Source organism: Lissotriton helveticus, chromosome 6, assembly GCF_964261635.1.
Source record: "Lissotriton helveticus chromosome 6, aLisHel1.1, whole genome shotgun sequence".
Classification (NCBI taxonomy): domain Eukaryota; kingdom Metazoa; phylum Chordata; class Amphibia; order Caudata; family Salamandridae; genus Lissotriton; species Lissotriton helveticus.
In genome coordinates, this window is record NC_136067.1 from 1,042,728,763 (window position 1) to 1,042,747,523 (window position 18,761).

The following is an 18,761-nucleotide window of genomic DNA, read 5'->3' on the forward strand; positions in this document are numbered from 1 at the left end:
ACTGACTGCACACAGGCTCTGCGCTGGCAGGCCTGAGTCACCATTTTAAAGCTACTCATGTGGGTGGCGCAATCTGCGCTGCAGGCCCACTAGTAGCATTTGTCATCACCAGCCCTGGCACACACAGTGCACTTTACTAGGGACTTCGTGGTGATACAAATATGCCAATCAATATCACAATTTACAGAGGGAGCACTTACACTCTGACACTGATCAGCAGTGGCAGAGTGTCCAAAGCATCTTAATCAGCGAAAACGAAATCCAGCACAGCATCATAACACATGAGTCAGAGGCAAAAAGATGGGGGAAGAACCACGCCAAATGGTGTCAGGTCTAACAATCCCGCTTAATTAGGAGCCTAGGGATCGAAACGTCGACCTTTTTATACAGTACTACATATATGACCATTGTGTTTAATTGCGTGTAGTAACTGTATTTGTGAGCTTGCTATGATAATTAATGGTTTACAAGTCACAAAGTTGTCTCCACTTCTTTTTGCCTGTTATTTCTTTTGTCTTTCTATTTTTGTGCTTTGTATGATAGGTACAGGGGACTGTGCCCTATCACTTGTTTGTATATCGTACTTTTGTGTCTTTATCTTTTGTAAAATAAACACCTGTGGCCCGGCTGGGCACACAGAGCGAACTAAATTTATAGCACTGACTACAGTCTATAAAAATATGCCTTACTACTAGGACCTTTGTTCTTCATAGTAGTCATTTACCCATGGTCCTAGTTTACCCAATGGGTTCCCTTGTTTAACATAATAAGTCTATTAGATCAGTGCCACATTCCCGATCTGGCCTCACACCCTATGAAGTGGTGTTCGGAAGGCCCATGAATATCTGGGGAGTTCCAAAGCCTCGTTTGATACATGATGTGCCTTGTATAATGATGAACGATTATTTGGCACGATTAACAAATGATTTGCTTTCTATTCATCAACAGGTTCGAGAAGCGCTCCCCGACAATTCCATTGGAGAGGCTCACACTCTTCGTCCTGGCGACCATGTCATGATCCGTGTGTTTGAGAGATCCAGCAGTTTGGAGCCGAGGTGGCGTGGCCATGAACAGGTACTGCTGGCAACGCGAATGGCTGTGCGCGTCACGAATAAGAAGTGGTGGATACATTCAACGCACTGCCGACGTGTCTCTCCGGATCTGGTGTTCCCTACTGTGTTGTCTGACTACCGAGACATCTTGGACGCGGAGAAGAGCCCAGCTGTTACGCCTCACGAGTCGGAGGGAGCCTTCCCGGACCACACTGTTTCTGGTGGAGTGAAGTACAATCTGCGGCAAAGGAAATAATATTTTTTTGTATTTTTCGTGACTGGTTAGTAACCGTTCCGAGGTTTGTGAAAACGGAAGCCGGGAATATCAAGGGGGGGAGATCAGTTCTGCCTAGTGTAGCGACACCCGTCTTGAATCTCGGAGAAGAAACCAGCGGCAGCCTCGGTTCTCAGCACTATATTTTTATTTTTTAGTTTGGTTTTTTGAGACTTTGTTCTTTTGTACTATGGCACCTATGACATTGAGAAATAGAGGAATTTTGGGTGCAGTTCTTTTTGCTACGACAATAGTGGTAATAGCAGTAATAGCTTGGACTATAGAAAGACTGTTTCCTGCACGGGACTATTTACTGCCTACCACTCCAATTCCATCCGAACATTTCCATTTTACCTTGCCCTATCATGAAGAGAGACATAGACAGACTTATTTGAATAACAGTTTCATTCAAATTTTACACCACACACACAATATGACAAATACCTCCAATTGTTGGGTATGTGGGATGTTGCCTGGACATCAGAAGAAAGGAGGTACTCCACTTATTCCTCTTCCTTTTTCTCACAATGGTTCGTGTAATGCTTTGTACACTCTTCTCTTTACTTTAAGATGGCCAACAAAAGGTGGACTACTTTTCCGATTGAACAAGGTCTGTTACAACGATCGAGATGGCTATCCACAAGCAGAAGGAACTAAATTCGAGTGGGAAGAATATCGACCGGACAATGTATCTACACCTCGTATATTCACCAATCAGAGACTTACAAATATGTCTAGTTTACATGTGATTACAGTTATTGATACAAAAGCAGATCTTTGCATTAGAAATAAAGGAACAATTCCGGTAGGGAGGAGTGAATGCAATATTACTCTCACCTTTGATACACCCGATGGTATTTCTTTTGTGGCCTCACGAAACACTTACTTTATTTGCGGTAATAAAGGTTATCATCGTCTTCCTCTTGGATGGTTAGGCACATGTTATATATCTTTTGTATTACCCCCTGTGTTTATTGCCCCGCCTATGTACCATAATGATTTTGTACTGTATCACGATTTTATATTGAATAGAGTTAAGAGAACATTGGACATTGATGACGTTGACCAAACTGATACCTCACTACAACAATATGTGGATTTTAATTTAGGCCTGTTCTCTATTGTTGGTGCTGCTTTAAACAGCAGGAAAATAAGGCGGCTAACACGTGTTGTGGAAGCAGTTGCTAATGAAACTGCCTCTGCTTTAGGGAATATAACTGAAGAACTCCAGATTACAAGAATTGTTATGCTTCAGAACCGGATGGTTCTGGACGTAGTGTTAGCTGATCGTAGGGGTGCATGCCGCATCATCGGAAGTAGTTGTTGTGTTTACGTCCCTGATAATTCGCCATCTGTGTATGATGCATTTCTAAATTGCACAAAATTGCTGCTGAATTTCATACTGACAATGGTACTTGGACCTTTTCTGGTTGGTTTTGGACTCTGCTCAGTACATGGGGTTGGAAACTGTTAACGGTTCTATGCGTAATTATTGGGATATTCTTCTTCTGTTGTTTATGTATTCAATGTGGCCCTACTTTATGTTCTGTATGTATTACAGCCTGTATCCCATCCAAACGAGCTATTGCTAAAAATGTACAGATGAGTAATGCTGAAGTAATGAAAATTATGATGATCGATATTGACGATGAACATCCGGATTACTTCCATTATGAGGTAGCTTCAGCTAAACGCTAAAAGGGCCGTCTGTCGTAATTTGGCAGTACCTGAGTTAGCGTTTAGCTCAGCTACACGAGCTTTTCTGTTAACTTGACTATAACGTGCGGGGGCCATTTTGTATTTGGTGGCTTCCATTTTGCATGAACATGCGGCCTCGTGGTCAGCGTGCCCTTTCGTCCTTCCTCCATGCCAATGAACCTTCACCCTGCCCAGCAACAGGCTATTTTTAGCAGTGGTCAGTCTCGCGCATGCGTACATCTGATCTTTGGACTAACGAGTAGTCACTCCTTAGGAATGTTCCCCAAACTGACCAGTGGTATTAAGCCCCTCCCACATGTTGGCTGTGTTCCAAAAATGCCCTTATATGTACCTAAAACTGTTCAAATGTATACCGCCTACCTTTTTATTGCTGTTAAACTGTATAAAAGAGGTCGCGCACCGATATTCGGTGTGTTACTTCTTGCATTGCCGAAGAGTGCTGTAGGAATGTACCACCACCCCATGGGGTCCTAATAAACTTGTCTTTTGCATTTTCAGTTTCCGTGCCAATTTCCATTATATGGTGATCGAGAGTTTTTGCAGAGTATGTAGGCCTGTCAGAACCCGATACCTCACCAGTTCCCAGTCTAGCCCTGTTACTAAACCGTGCAGAGCCATGCTAGGTGGCTTGCGCGGCTTAGTAAATCGCACTACAGGACTTATGCTGGTTTGCGATTACTTCCATCTCATATGGTCAATGCAAGCCCTTATTAAATCTGGCCCTTAGTGACACACATCAACCCTACTACAACTAGAAACCAGGGTAAAAGCAAACATTTTCTAATCTTGATTGCCTTTAGATACCTACTGGGGCACTTCTATTCTCCTCTCTGACTTACCAGAAGAGCATAGAAAAAACATATGACCTCTTCCTGCGCATTTCTAAAAAGTTGTACTTTCGTATCTCAATATCACAAGAACATAGTTTGCATGAAAGACACACACAGCCATGTATTGGCTTAATACTGTGTTAACGTTGTATTCCCAACCCGGCGGCACCATGCGATAGTCTCACGATAACGTGCCAAATGACCGCGTTAAAATCAACGCGATGCCGGGAAAATGCGAAACACAAACGTGAAAAAAGTTGCGATGCCCCAAATGGCGATACAAAAGTCAGCGACAACCAGCAACACGCCTGCAATTCCCACATGTCATGCGGGAACATGCACTATAAACGCAGCAAATAAAACACACCAAAGTAAAAATAAACTGCGTAGCACCATGGATGCACCTGGACTGAGTGCAGAGGACAACTCGAACCCCACAAGCCCCATGGAGGACCAGAAAGGAACCCCGTGGTCGGGTAAGGGCAAGAAGAAGAGAAAGATGAAGTTCAGTCTGCAGGAAAACCGGATCATTGTCACGGAGGTGATAGAACACTACCAACAACTTTTCGTCACCTCCACTGTGTCATTGGCAACACAAACGGAAATATGTCAGTCCATCATAAACAACATGAAAGTAGTTGGAGTGTTGAGGAGGTCAATGGAGGAGGTCAAAAGGCGCTGACATGATGTGAAAAGCCAAACCAAGCAGAAACCCGCTGCCAACAGGAAGGCAGCAACGGGGACTAGAGGTGGAAGTCCTGCGCCACAGGAGGAGCTGGATGAGCTGGAGGAAATGGTGACCACAGTACTCAGTGTGGAGACCGTGCAAGGAGTTGTGAGTCCGGACACAGCTTGATATGACCTGACCCAACAGCAACAGGGTGGGTTACGACCAGGGTCTGGGGATGGGAGGAGATGGGCACAATGGCACACATGCACAATTATGTGTAGCACTTTGCACACCCACAATGATTGTGGAACATGTCCCTAATACCCTTGGAACACTGCAGCACACATAGAAACACCAAGTAGGCCCCCGTCCACTATGTGCACAAAGGGGTCCCCCTCCCTATCACCAATCTCACAACCTACCCATACACATGTGCTGAATACAGCAAAGCAGCGGATCTGTGAGCCACACTGATAATACAAGTGACATAGCATGACCGATAGCATGGCTGCAGTCAAAATACACAACACAACAGCAAGGTGGCCCAGTGTGGATCGCAACCTCAAAGTAGCAGGTCACACTCTGACACATCCACGTGCACATACAACCCCTGACGTCAGCAACACATCTGCAGACAAACAATGCATATGAGTACAAAAACCGTCCAAGATCACAAAGTCCCAAGTCGCCAACATCTCAGCACCGGAAAAGCACACAAATCAAAGGCACACCGCCTCAAAGGGATAAAGGGCTGCTAAAACAGAGTCGCTAGAGCAACTCTCCCACAATGCAGCACACACACATCGCAATCAAAGCACATCAACATCGACGACAATGTGGCACAACGCGCAACACTTTCCCTACAGGACAGAAGACACAACTGGTGGCGCTTGTGCGTACAAACTGGCCAATCACATCTGGTATAGCAGGTAACTGTGATGATAATGTACGAGTACAACCTCACATCCGTCATGTACTCAAAATGTCCACTGTCTCCCATCAAATAGCCAGCTCCTCCAAAACAGTCACAATGTACATTGTCATGCTGACTGTCTGTAAACATGTACAATGCGTCAAAATACATGGAACACACAGTTAACCTGCATTTCCACTTTACATTGCAGAGGGACAATCAACACTTTCTGCAGAGCAGACCAGACATCTCTTCAGTGATGATGAAGAGGACCCCCTGGCCATCTGCCCCAACACCCTCCAACAGCTAATGGGCAGCCTCTGCATTCCACCTCCAGGAGCAGGGCAGGACAGATGCATCAAGGTGACCCCCACCCCCTGCACAGACCACACAGCAGGAAGCACCCACCAACCCGGCTGGCTACCACCACATCACGGAATCACACATTGCATTCCAACGCCGTGTGTTAGACTGCCAGAACGAGCTTGCTGAACAGGTGCGGGTGGGTTTCAACCACATGGCAGCCAAACTGGATGCCATACATGGGTGTCTAAGTCCCATCAGGTACCATTTACAGTCACTAATGGACACCCAGAGTCCATTCCATGCTCTACAACAATCCTTGGGTGACCTCGCTGGAGACATTAGTTGGATCCAAGAACTGCCTAGTCTGACAGGCTCCAGCGATGACTGCACAGAGTTGGCACAGCTGCGGAGGACAATGGAGAACATGGAGCGGATGCAGGCCGGAAGGATGGCTGCTACGGCTGAGAACCAGCTAGATGTAGCTGGGATCTTCCATGCCCTGCTGATCCTCATCTTGCCATAGCTGCCACAGTGCCTGTCCCAGATGACTGCTGCAGAAACTTCAACACACACATCTCCGCCCTCTTATGTGTCAGTGGCATAAAGTGAGGCGCCATACCACCTCCACCCCCTGATGTGCCAGTGGCACACAGTGAGGCAGCCATACCACCTCCGCCCCTGATGTGCCAGTAGCACATAATGAGACAGCCATAACACCACCACACACACCTGACACACCTGACACAGAAGACATATCAGAGGGCCAAGATGTGGATGGTAATGACTCTGTGTGAGAAAGGGGGTTGCAGCATTCATCCTCGCCAAATGTCCTGTTCCTGATTTCTTCAGCCCTCTGCATCATGCCCTGGAACAACACCTTCCACTGTCCCCGAAATAGTCTGCGACATTCACCTGCACTCTGACGTGGACTGCCATATCTGCTCTGGTTAGCAATGACACAGCAATCAGGCTGCGGACAGAACTCTTCCTCTTCCGATTAACTTGTCATTACCCAAAGGACTCTGGTTGGCCCTCCACTGGGCAACAATGTAATGTGGGATTTGCATGGCCCTGTACTGCTCCAGCCCCGAAACTCCACAGAATGTGAATAAAACATTCCAAATCACACAGATGTGTCACGTCTATGTTCAATCAAGTATAAAAGTATGGATGAATGTAGGGACATTGCCCACAAATGTACACCCTGGGAAAAGACATCAATGCGCAGGTTTAACCCTGACCCACATGGCCAATTAGATGACTGTGAAGTTGTGAACTAGCTGTGACCTAATTGCTCATGAACAACAATCTTGCAACTCCCAACATAGTCCCACGTCCATGTATTAAATAGAGCTGTTTGTAAAAATTTCAAATTTGATAGCAGGCCCAAAGTAGTGTCCCCATCACATGTGACAACAGAACATCTCTTCGCATACCTACTCACACTCAACTGTGTGGACACAGCCTGTTTTGATGGACCACATTGATCCACATGGCAAGAAGTTGGACACCATACTCACATTGCTGAAGACACGTAAGAGCACAGGTCTACCAGCAACTATCTCAACCACAATGTCTGGCTCACAGAGGTGGAGCTGGCAATAGGGACTCACCCCCAAGTGAAATGCGTCAGTCAGTCCCTCCCTGTGTACGGACAATGCTCATTGTGGAGAAGTGTGGCTCAATAGTTAGAGCGGCAGACCCTGATGCAGAGGTCTAGCCCGGGACCAGGGTTCAATTCGCCGCCTCTGCGGGTTTTGGGCTCAAAAATTCCATGGACCTGATAATTCTCGCCTCGGTGCCTATTCCAATCATGGAGTCCCACTCTGCAACTCTGGGCAATAGCTTGCTTAATCTCCACAACGGCCCCCACAACGCTAAGGATGCCTGGTCTCCACCTTGGGGGTGCCCATGAGTGGACACCTCACAGGGAAAGCCAGGATGGGTTCCACATCGGTATTCGTACAAGCGCCTTGAGACCCTTGCGGGTGAGTAGTGCGCTATACAAGTATCAATTAACAATTTACATTGAGGCACACGATTTGTCATTCTAATCAATAATCATCACAGTTAAACACTAGTGAAGTTGTGTAGGCTTTATTAGCATGTGCGTGTCAGTACGGGCAAGAGAAGCGCCACACCATGCAGACACTAACAGGCAGCATAGGAACATGTAGAGGTGCAAGAAATGGGGATGCAAAAATGAACACCAATCATTACGGATGGCAACGGTCTCAGCCCACCTTGCCTTGCTGGACGAGCCATGTGATGTTTGGCGTATGCTCATCGCCCTGTGTCAGGGGCCCGACTCACAGCCCATGGGATCTGCATAGTGCTGTACCACCGGCCTATGCTGACTGTCTGATCTGCTGACAGTGAGCAGGTGAAAGGGTCCAACAAGTTCACATGTAGAACTACATTGCCATGTGTGTACTCTCCCTCCAGCAGTATGTCAGATTTAGGAACGTTACCAAACATCGCTGTGCAGCTCCGCCCATGGGACTGCCTCACCTTGCACAGGTGTGTGTCAACATGCGTAGGTGCACGCACAAGCATTCTGAGTCCAGATGAATGCAGACATGTCCACTGTTGTGGTGGGATATGTGACCATTTCTCCAAGATGCAACAAGGTTTTGGGACCTGTGCTCTGGGTTACAATCAGTTGTGGCTGCAGGAACGTAGTTACTCGTCCGCAAATGCTGGCGCAGCTTCCTTGGCAATCAGTTCCAAGAGTACGTTGTTGTCGAGTTCAACAAACGCGAGGGTGAGCCAATCTATTAACTGGTCCGGACAGATATGCTCCATCCACGCGGTTTCACAATCCGAAACACAGCCCAATAGGGGAGCCCCTCGATGTGGTCACTGCACACAAGGAGTTGTGCAATCTCCCATGCCCAACTGCCAGCACATATGCCAAATATCAAGGCAACCCATGCACGGGTATCACTGTTACACTCCTGGTCGTGGGCCAACAGGGGGCGCACACACAAGTCATATTCCAGTTCAGCTACCGTTGTGTTGGATAGGCAGACATCCATGGGCCACTCGAATATGCATGATCAACAGTGGAACCAGGGCTAGATGCAGGTTACATACGCAAGATGGAAGCTCAGACGGTAACTGATGCGCAAGACTGCCAGTGGCTGTGCCCCTAACAAATGCAGCATACATGCATGGTACAGTTCCACGTGACAGGGGTTGTGCATGTGCCCGGGATGTCCGGCCATTGCGTTGTTGGATCTCGTAGAACCGGCACTCTTCTGACCTGCGGCAGTTATGTGGATGATATGCCACAGCTCGGAGTAATGAGTCGTATGTGTGTGCAATGTTTGGATGTATGAGTTGTTGTGTACGTAAGTGTCAAGGGCATCCCATGCTGAAGTACCTCAAGCAGGGATTTCTGTGTGTGCTGTGTGGATACGTTGATCTTTCATTAGCGCTGTGGGTGGTGGGATTCGTCATCATCTGCTATGGTATCTCTCGCGTGCCAGCCGCATTCAAGACCAAGGTCGGAGGTGCAGATGTTCTTCCGCCTTATGTATTGAGACAAAGGAGCTATCATCCCTAACGTTAGTCTGACTGCTGCTTGCATTCTGGAAATGTGATGGCCAGGCCTTAGGCTTATGGTGCATCAATCACGATACACACACAACAGTGGCATGTATGAGCCAAGAGCCCGAGCGGCCTTGCGCTCCTTTCTCTTTCTCTCTCTCCCTCTCTTCCTCTCTCTCTTTCTTTCTCTCTTTCTCTCTCTCTCTCCCTCTCTCTCCGTCTTTCTGTCTCTCTCTTTCTGTCTCTCTCTTTCCCTCTCTCTCTCTTTCTCTTTCTCTCTCTCTCTCTTTCTCTTTCTCTCTCTCCCTCTCCCTCTCCCTCTCCCTGTTTCTCTTTCTCTCTGTCTCTCTCCCTCTCTCTCTCTCTCCCCTCTCTCCCTCTCTCTCTTTCTCCCTCTCCCTCTCTCTCTTTCTCTCTCTCCCTCTCTCTCCTTCTCTCTCTTTCTCTTTCTCTTTCTCTCTCTCTCCCTCTCTCTCTTTCTCTCTCTCTCTCTTTCTCTCTCCCTCGTTCTCTCTCTCTCTCTCTCTCTCTCTCTTTCTCTGTCCTTTGATAAGCCCATGACACACCTTCTTATCTTGGATTTTGTCTTGAAGGCTGTGACTTACAGATTGTCTAAGGAAGACCCACCATGACTCTTTGAGTTAAACTTGAATTAAATATTTTGTTTGGAATTTCAGTGATGAATTAATGATTCTCCTTTTTCTGACCACATCTTGTTAATTGTTGTAATTGTGCGAGATCAGGCGAATTGTTTTGTTCATGATTTCGTAAAGTTGATGTGACATATCTTTGTCTGGGGGGAGTGGTGCTGGGGTGGGCCCCCGGGAGGGGGGAGGGGGTCCTGGGGGTGGTGTCGGTGGTTGTGGTGGCCATCTTGGTTGTCCGAGCTTCATGATCAGTAGCTCCATGGCATCTGTAGTTCTTCAAGTGTGACTCTGGCCTGGGCTCCCTTTTATGGTGCAGGTTGTCGTCCCCGACTTTACACCAGATAAAAGCAGGTGTTAAATCCCTGCTGCTAACGCGCCTTATCGCATGTTTTGTGATCTTATTGCCGATCTGGCTGGTCGTTGTGAATGTTGTGAAGTGGTGTTGTCACAGCTTTTTGCACGAGAACACCTATTCTGCATCTCATTAGCGTTCGTTGCCGGTGTCATCTGTGGCGATGTTTTTTATGGCTGCTATCACAGGTAAACTGGTGATATCAGCTGTTAGCACCAGCTTGTGAACAGGGAGATACATTTATCACCACTTTGGCTGAAGTAAAGTGCCGCTAACTCAGCGATAAGTCCTTGAAAATATGCCCCTTAGTGTACACAGGTGCTAAAAGAGAGAAACAGTACAGACAAGCGATATTAGAAGAATGACTGACATGAAAGCTGCACCAGGCTTCCCTAATTTCCAGTCAGATCCGTACCCCAGAAATAGTCTAGAACATAGTAAAGTAAATGTGTAATCAGATTATGCACAACAGTAAGTATTCCGTCACTGGTTTAAAGAATGCCATAGTCTTGATTTACATCACGCAGACTTCCTTTAAAAATGACTTTTTTGAATTTGTCATGACATTTAAAAAACAAATGACATTTCAACTTTGTCACTTTGACACAAAAGCCTGTAATTGGGGAAGAATGACTCACTATGTATTGTCTTTCTTTTTGTCCCCCCAGCTGTCAACATGATCTATGGTGCACCAGTACATCTAGGCAGCTTAAGAACAAACAGTCTCATTTAGACAGAAGGTAAGCCTGCAGGCCCACCAGGTTATGCCCCCACTCACTTAGCAGAGAAAGTCTCACCAAATGTAGAGATCCTCACAAGAAAGGCGGGAATCTGGGTGCCTAAGAACTTCAGAAAAGCACTGACCTTTGTAGAGTGGGCTCCATGCTTGATGTGCATGCTCTACAAAGTTTTATGAAAACCAAATGTAGGAGTGCTTTTATGAAAGAATAGCTCAACTCGAAATACAGCGGGGATGCTACAAGTTTGGTGGGGCAGGAGCCCATCCACTTTTGTATAGTGCTTCCACTCCGCCAAACTGTAAATAACCCTCATTGTTTTACAAATAGACAATATGTGGTTCATTGCCATTGGTGACAGGTGTGGACACGAGATGTCTAGAAAGCAAACAATGAAGCCCAGTGGCGAAGCTAGGGTGGGGGTGTGGGAGGGCGGTCTGCCCTAGGTGGCATGAGTTTTTGGGGCAGCGGCCTCCCCCGCTATCACCTGCCATCTTGAGGCAGCAAGAGCAGCCCTCCCCTCCTCCTCCCCAGCTCCTCAATGCGTTTTCAGCAGGGTGGCAAACGCAGCACCCCCGACCCCCACTCTTCACTGCGGTTGTCGCAGGGCAGCAAATGCAGAGACCACCATGGGCACCCTTAAGGCTAGCTACGCCACTGATGAAGCCACCCACTTTTAGACCATACACACCGTATGATATTCCAGGGTGTGTAACTAGCCAGGGCAGGGGATCTAGTGGAAACTTCCCTTTAAGTTTTCTGATAACAATTCTCAATATGACTTTCCCCTCTGTCTCGCTCGCTAGTTTGCATGTTAATGTCAAGGTAGCACATACTGGGCCAATTAATGAAGGAATTTATGATTACAGGAACTAGTCCTCCTTAATACTATTTACATACTCCTGAATGCCTTTGTGAATTGGATTCATACACAATTCAGAGAACATTCATGTACAGTTAGTTTAAATTGAATGGACTGTGCCATCTTTGCAATTTTACTAATTTGGAGAGGTACATTCGGTGGGCAATTCAGAAAGACGTTCATGAGTGTGTGAAGTACTACTTTTCAGAGCATTACTTCATGTAGTCGTCAATGTCTTTGTGAATTGACCCAACTATGTTTTATGTATTGAGAGCACGCCAATTGGCATCTTTATATTAGGGAAGATAAAGAACTGGGCAAAATAAAAAAAATGGAATAAAAGGTAAAAAAAAATAAGGTTGTAATGGCCCTGTTAAAAAAAAACCAACCAAAAAACCCTCCAAATCAAATATAGTTATATAGTCAGCTTGGTACATAGCTTGGAACCAAGGACCCAGGAGGCCAGAGGAATCTCCAGAAGAGCATGAGCTATGCAGAATACCCTTTTGCATGGCCCATAAGCAGCCACTAGATCCCACAGAAAGGACATGCTAATCCAATAAAATGGTTGATGGGTGAAACAGAGTAGATACATTGTTTCACCATAATCCAGTATATGAAGCAGGGGCAGTAGAAATATGTTTTCTTTAGTTCATGATCAGGTCTTGCTAGGCTTGTATAAATTTCCGATGGGTTTAGAGTTCCAACAGCAAACAAAGGGCCTGATTTTGAGTTTGGTGGGCAGGGGACTCTTTTGCAAATACAACAATGCATCCTGCCTGCTAAACCTTAGATCCACCCACCTCAATTGGTGACGGACCAACCTTAAGTATCCCATTGACGGAGGCTCCGTTGGCCCCATTGATGGAATACTTCCTCCGGAGGCCCATCAGAGATGGGGCAGTTGGAGGAAGGACATTACACATCCACTATATTTAGGGTGGAGGTGTAAGGCCTTCTTTATGTCTGTGTGGGACAGGAAAAGAACAATAATCACATTTTTTAAAGTTTTTTGGAAACGAGCTCTCGCTTTGGGAGTTTGTTTATGAAAAAAAAAAACTTTGGAAAAGCGTGGTGAATGGCGATCAAAAGTGATGATGTGCATCCACCAAATGTTCAGTATGTTTAAAGAAACTACCCTCACAGTGATGGTCTGGCGATCATCTCTAAATTTGGTGGCCTGGTTACCTTCAGGATAGCGGAAGTAATGTTCTCCCCATCCCAATGGACACTACTCCGTCTGCAAAACTCTAAATGATGCCCTAAATATGTCAGAATCAGGGCACAAGACCTATAAAAAGAAGTGGGGGACTGACAATATGCAAATGACACAGGGACATTTTCAGCATATTTCTGTGGGGCCCAGCTGCTTGGCAGTGGGGACGGCGCCCACCCTGTCAAAAGAGTAGGGAGACACCGTGTACCTGCATGTGCCCCCGACTCGAGCCATGGTCAGAATAGACATTCTATTGCTGTAACCAGTTAAGTAGACTATTTAATAACAAATAGCATAAATGAACCTGCAGAGCTGTTTAAAGCTGCCAACTTACTGAAAACGGTAAACTCTGTGACAACACACTTAAAGCCACTGACCGTACACTGTATAGCATGCTACCTTTGTAGACAAGGGGCTTTAATGCACCACCTAAGGATAGTGGTTGCTTTAAAAATGTTACAATAATATACAATACCATACAATGCAAGAAACAATTCCAGCATGCAGTGTGAAAGAATGGGGCCATCCTCTTTTGATGACACATAACTCAGGGAGAGTATTGAAATGTATAAATGTTGCGGTACTTTAGAATTTTGACTTGAAATCTTCAAAGTTTGCTAAATTTGGCAAACTCTTGTCTGTCTATCTCACCCTGTAAAATGGTATAAGTAAATGCTAACATTTGTTCCTGAGTGCTGTGTGTTCCTGATTGCCAAAGTGGGTTTGGTTTTCAAACTGAAAATAATCAATGCATCCTTCTACTATCTCTTCAGATACATGTAGGTCTCGGGTCCCTAGAGTCACCGGAGAGCAACTGCGGAACTTGTTGAAAAGGTTGATAGATGATATAGCCACCTTAAGACTTGAAAGTTTCCTGAGGTATCCACCTTAGGAAATATATCAATCATTGTTCCTGATTGGCAGTCCATGAAACTCTAAACTGATAACACCAGTTCTAACTCAGTAATCCCTGGACCTTTCAGTATAGGAATTCCAAAAAGAAGGAAATATGCACATAAGCTCTCGCATCCAGATGCACATAATGAATGCATCAGATTAATTTTTTTTCTTTTTTTTTTTTAGTTTCAAAAACCTTTATTGAGAAATTGTACGGTACATCAGTGTAATAAAAAGCCACATATCAAATATCACATTATTATACATGTGAATGACACATTCCCGTACCAATATTTATGTAACATTAACTTCCCCTCCCAATTAACTACAATGCAGGTCGAGCAATATCATATTACAGTCCATAATTTACCAGAACAGCATATCCGCATGTGATGCAGGCAACACTGTGCAACAGTATATACGAGGTCTTGGCGATACAAATGGCAAAGTTATCACAGTTATATTGCAAATTTAAACGTAGAGCCTCAACTCCATCCCCAGTGAGCACAGCAAGGAGGATGTTAACGCATCCAAACCATGGCCTTATCCCCCCAGCATTGTCACTGAACAGAGCTATATCCCAGGTGCCCCCTCCTGTGAGGTTGGGGACCGGGTTTCAGACCCAGCATCAAATCCTGTCTCCAAAGCAGTTCTACCCTCCTCTTCCTCGCACCTCCCCTCTTGCGCAACCAGATATGAGGTTAGTGGACCCCAAAAGTCTTTCGGGCGGGACTTTGTTGGTAACAGTTCTGCATAGTAGTCCATATGTTCTTGCTCAGTGGCCATTGTGTGAACCCAATCCTTGAACTTAGGAGCGCCACCTCTCCCCCAACAACATGCTACCTGCTGTTTCGCTAATAGCAACCCCATTGCTAGGAACTTTTTATGTATTGTATTGATGTCTTGAATCAGTCACAGGAGGGCTAAAAGTGGGCATGGCATCATCCGGACACCTATCATGTCCGAGATCCCGCCGAACGTCTGCGTCCACAATTCTGCCACCGGGGGGCAACTCCACGTCAGGTGCAGGAAGTCCGCGCCCTCCCGACCACATCTCGCACATTTATCATTGTCTCGTAGCCGGAATCTGTAAAGTTTAGCTGGAGTGTGGTACAACCGGTGCCAAAACTTAAAATGAATAAGGCATAGTATACTGTTGCTAGTTATGGCTTCTGTCTCTGTACAGCTAAGTTCACATTGGTCATCAGTCAGTGGAGCCTCCAAATCCTTATCCCATTCATGTCTGGCCCGAACAAGGTGAGATGGTGGTGCGTTCTGCGTATGCTTATATAGGAGGGATATGGCATGTCGGGGGGTGGGGGCTCCGCCTGTAGGAAGGCATGCAAAGGAGCTCGTGTGGTTGGCTCTTCTGGAAAGACAGGGGTAACAGCCTTCATACTTTGTCGGAGACACGTGTACAGAAATGTGTCCATTATCGTTGGTGTACGTGTTCCAAAGAACTGTTTCTTTGAGCGAAACTGCCCCTCTACATAAAGGACCCCCCCAGGTGTTATACTTAAGGCCTTCTAGCATCTTTCGACAGATTCCTCACACGTGACCTGTAACAGGGGATTTCGCGACAGGGACATTTTGGGAGAGTATAACATAGGGTTCTCTAGCTTGTGAGCTATCAGATGCCATGCCAGTATGGTACAATCAACAGTGGACGGGTCCCGTTTGCGCTCCCTCACTGCCATGAAAAGGTAGCCTGATGGGGGTGTCAGAGCCATGTACCCATCTTCGATCGCCAGATGAGGCATAAAGAGTGGCGGGTGGAACCAGTACTTTGCAAAATGGGCCTGTGCGCAATAATAATAAAATTCAAAATTCTGGACATCATACCCTCCCTGGTGATATGGCAGCATCAGTGTGTTCAGATTGAGTTGTGCCTGCCTCCCGCCCCATATGAGCCTCGTAAGTTGAGATCTGAGTGTACTAAAGGAGAAACTTCCTGGGTTGTATGGTATATTAATGAAAAGATACAGAAGCTTCTGCAGCAATACTATCTTGATTAATGATATCCTTCCTGCCATGGAGAGGGGAAGCCGCAGCCACTTGGTGACAGTGTCAGTTATCCTATCTATGGCTGTGCCATAATTGACACTCATTAGCCAGTCCCTGTCCGTAGAGACATGTATGCCCAGGTATTTCAGTTCATTAGTTTCCCATACTAGAGGGTAGTCCAGCTGGTGTGACGGGGTACTATCTGTTAGGGGGAAAACTGCAGATTTTGACCAATTTATTTGTACTCGAGATATAGCACCGAATTTGGTTATCCCTCGTAATATGGGGTTGAGATTGTCTTGTTTTTTTTTAACATACAATGTCATATCATCTGCATATAGAGAAATAGGCAGCTGTCTTGCAGGGTAAATCAGTGCTTTATCTTTATGGTGTTGTCGAAGCTTCGCTGCTAAGGGATCATAGGTGTTGGGGCCATAATAATTGGCAAACATCACATCATAAGAATGTAGCCTCCCCCAGATCAGGCAGAACCTACCGCCCACATCAGTCTCGGTCCCACTGGGCACACATGACACCCCCCTTTTGTATAAGATAGCAACTCCCCGGGAATAACTAGAGTAAGATGCAAAGCAGCGGTGAAAAGCCCCTCTCGAGGCAAATAGGGGCACAGTTCCAGGGCTGAGGTGAGTTTCCTGCAACATAGCAACTGTGATATGGTGCCTATCCAAATACCCAAGTATCTGCCTTTTCTTTCTGGGGCTATTCAGACCTCGTACATTCCAGGACGCAATCTTTACTCTATTTATATCGCGTGTGTTGTCTGCCATTACTGCTACTATAATAATCTGTACTCAACCATACATCATTAACCATAGACAGTGGCATAGACTGGACCATTGCAATCCTAAACCAACCTCCCTCCACCCACACAGGCTTCCCCAACTTTCCGGGCACATGAACCTTTCCCACCCAAAAAACCATCAGTATACAATAAGTACTTTCCCTCCTTAACGTGAATTCAGGGGTACGCCCTCATGGGCAGATCACCATGGGCTCACGACCCGCCCACTTCCCTCCATACTCGCACCCACCTACTACTCCGCTTTGAAGCGGGAAGCTACGGCGGGACGGAGGTAAGTTGCAGAGCAGGATATTTTACAAAAACATTTAGTCTGATAATACATCACCAGCTTAGGTCAGTTTGTCAAGCGTAGAGTATCAATCAGAGTTTCAGGAGAACCATTGTTTATTAAGTGCTTCAACCTGGGTCCGACAAAGGGGAGTGGGATCTGGAGCGCCCTCGCGCCCCCGACTCCATGGACGCTGCCCGGCTGTGTCGTTTGAGGTAGTCTTCAGCCTGCTGTGGGTTCTGGAAGTAGTGCTGTTTTCCATGATGGGTTAGCTTTAATTTCGCCTCGCCGGGTACAACATGGCATATGGGATTTCTTGCGATTTAAGCTTTTTCTTGACAGCAGAGAACTTACGTCTGGCATCTTGTACTGATTGCTTGAAGACTGGAGAGAAGGCAAGTGTAGTGTTCTCGTAGTGAACCTGTTTCCTTTCATGGGCCATGTGTAGGACCGCATCCCTGTCACGATACTTTAAAAAGAGGGCTATCACCGGTCTTGGTGGCAACCCCAGGGGTGGGCTGGCTGCCAGGAATCTGTGCGCCCTTTCCACCGTGAGGTGCGCTGAGTAGGATTCTCTGTTGAATAGGTCCACAACCAGATTTTCGATGAAGTCGTCCATATGTTCCACATTGGTTGATCCGCCAGGCCGAGGATATTGTTATATTCTGGTCTTCTCCTTCCCTGCTGCTCAGCCTGTGTGTGTGATGTCATTAGAATGTTCGTGTATGCATGGTTTGAATGTGTGGTCAGTTTGAGTGAGTGGGGCTGAGCAGCTGGATGCTGCTCCCGGTGGGGCCTTCCTTACTACCTAACTTATGCCTAATAAACCTACTTAAGAATACTTACGCCTATTGGATCTACTTACCTTACAAAGTACTTTTTTCAATGTAACAATGGCGACGATGGTGAAAGAACTACGCGTGCAGAAACTATATTTGAAACATGGAACTACAAAGACGTGAAGAAAAGCTTTAAAAAGAAGACAAGCAACGCTTTTTGATGCCCCACCGGTGTCATGTTACATCTGACAGCCTACTGAAGACATCTTTTATTGTTATGATCGGGTCCCAGTTTAAAGTGACCAGGTTATGTGTTATCGGCGGCAAAGATCGGGCCCCGATGTTAAAGTGGATGGTATCAACCTTTCTGCAGTTTGTGTGAGGCGGCAACTTTAAGCAATGTTGAAGAGACTGTAAATGTTAATTGGGGTAATCGGGGGTCAACATCGAGCCCCGGAGTATAGTGCTGTCAACTGGCATACTGAGGATTTACAGCAATCGGAGCTCTGTTGTGAAGTGATTAAGCTGTGACTTCTTTAAGGATGTTGCATGCGACTGTCATCGATGCAACTGTTGGACTGAGTCACACATCAGGGGGCCGATTATGATGGCGGACGGACCTGAGTCCGTCCGCCACCATAGAGTAGGAGGGACCGTCCGCAGGGGCAGCGGCGGTCCCTCCGTGCAAATTACGATGTGACCGCCAGGGTGGCGGTCACATCCTGTATTAATAACATTGCGGCAGGTGCTGCTTCAAGCAGCACCCACCGCAATGTTAAAAATGTATGTATTACATTTACATGCACAAAGCGGCAGGCACCGCGCGGTGCCTGCCGCTTTGTGCATGTAAATGTTGGGGG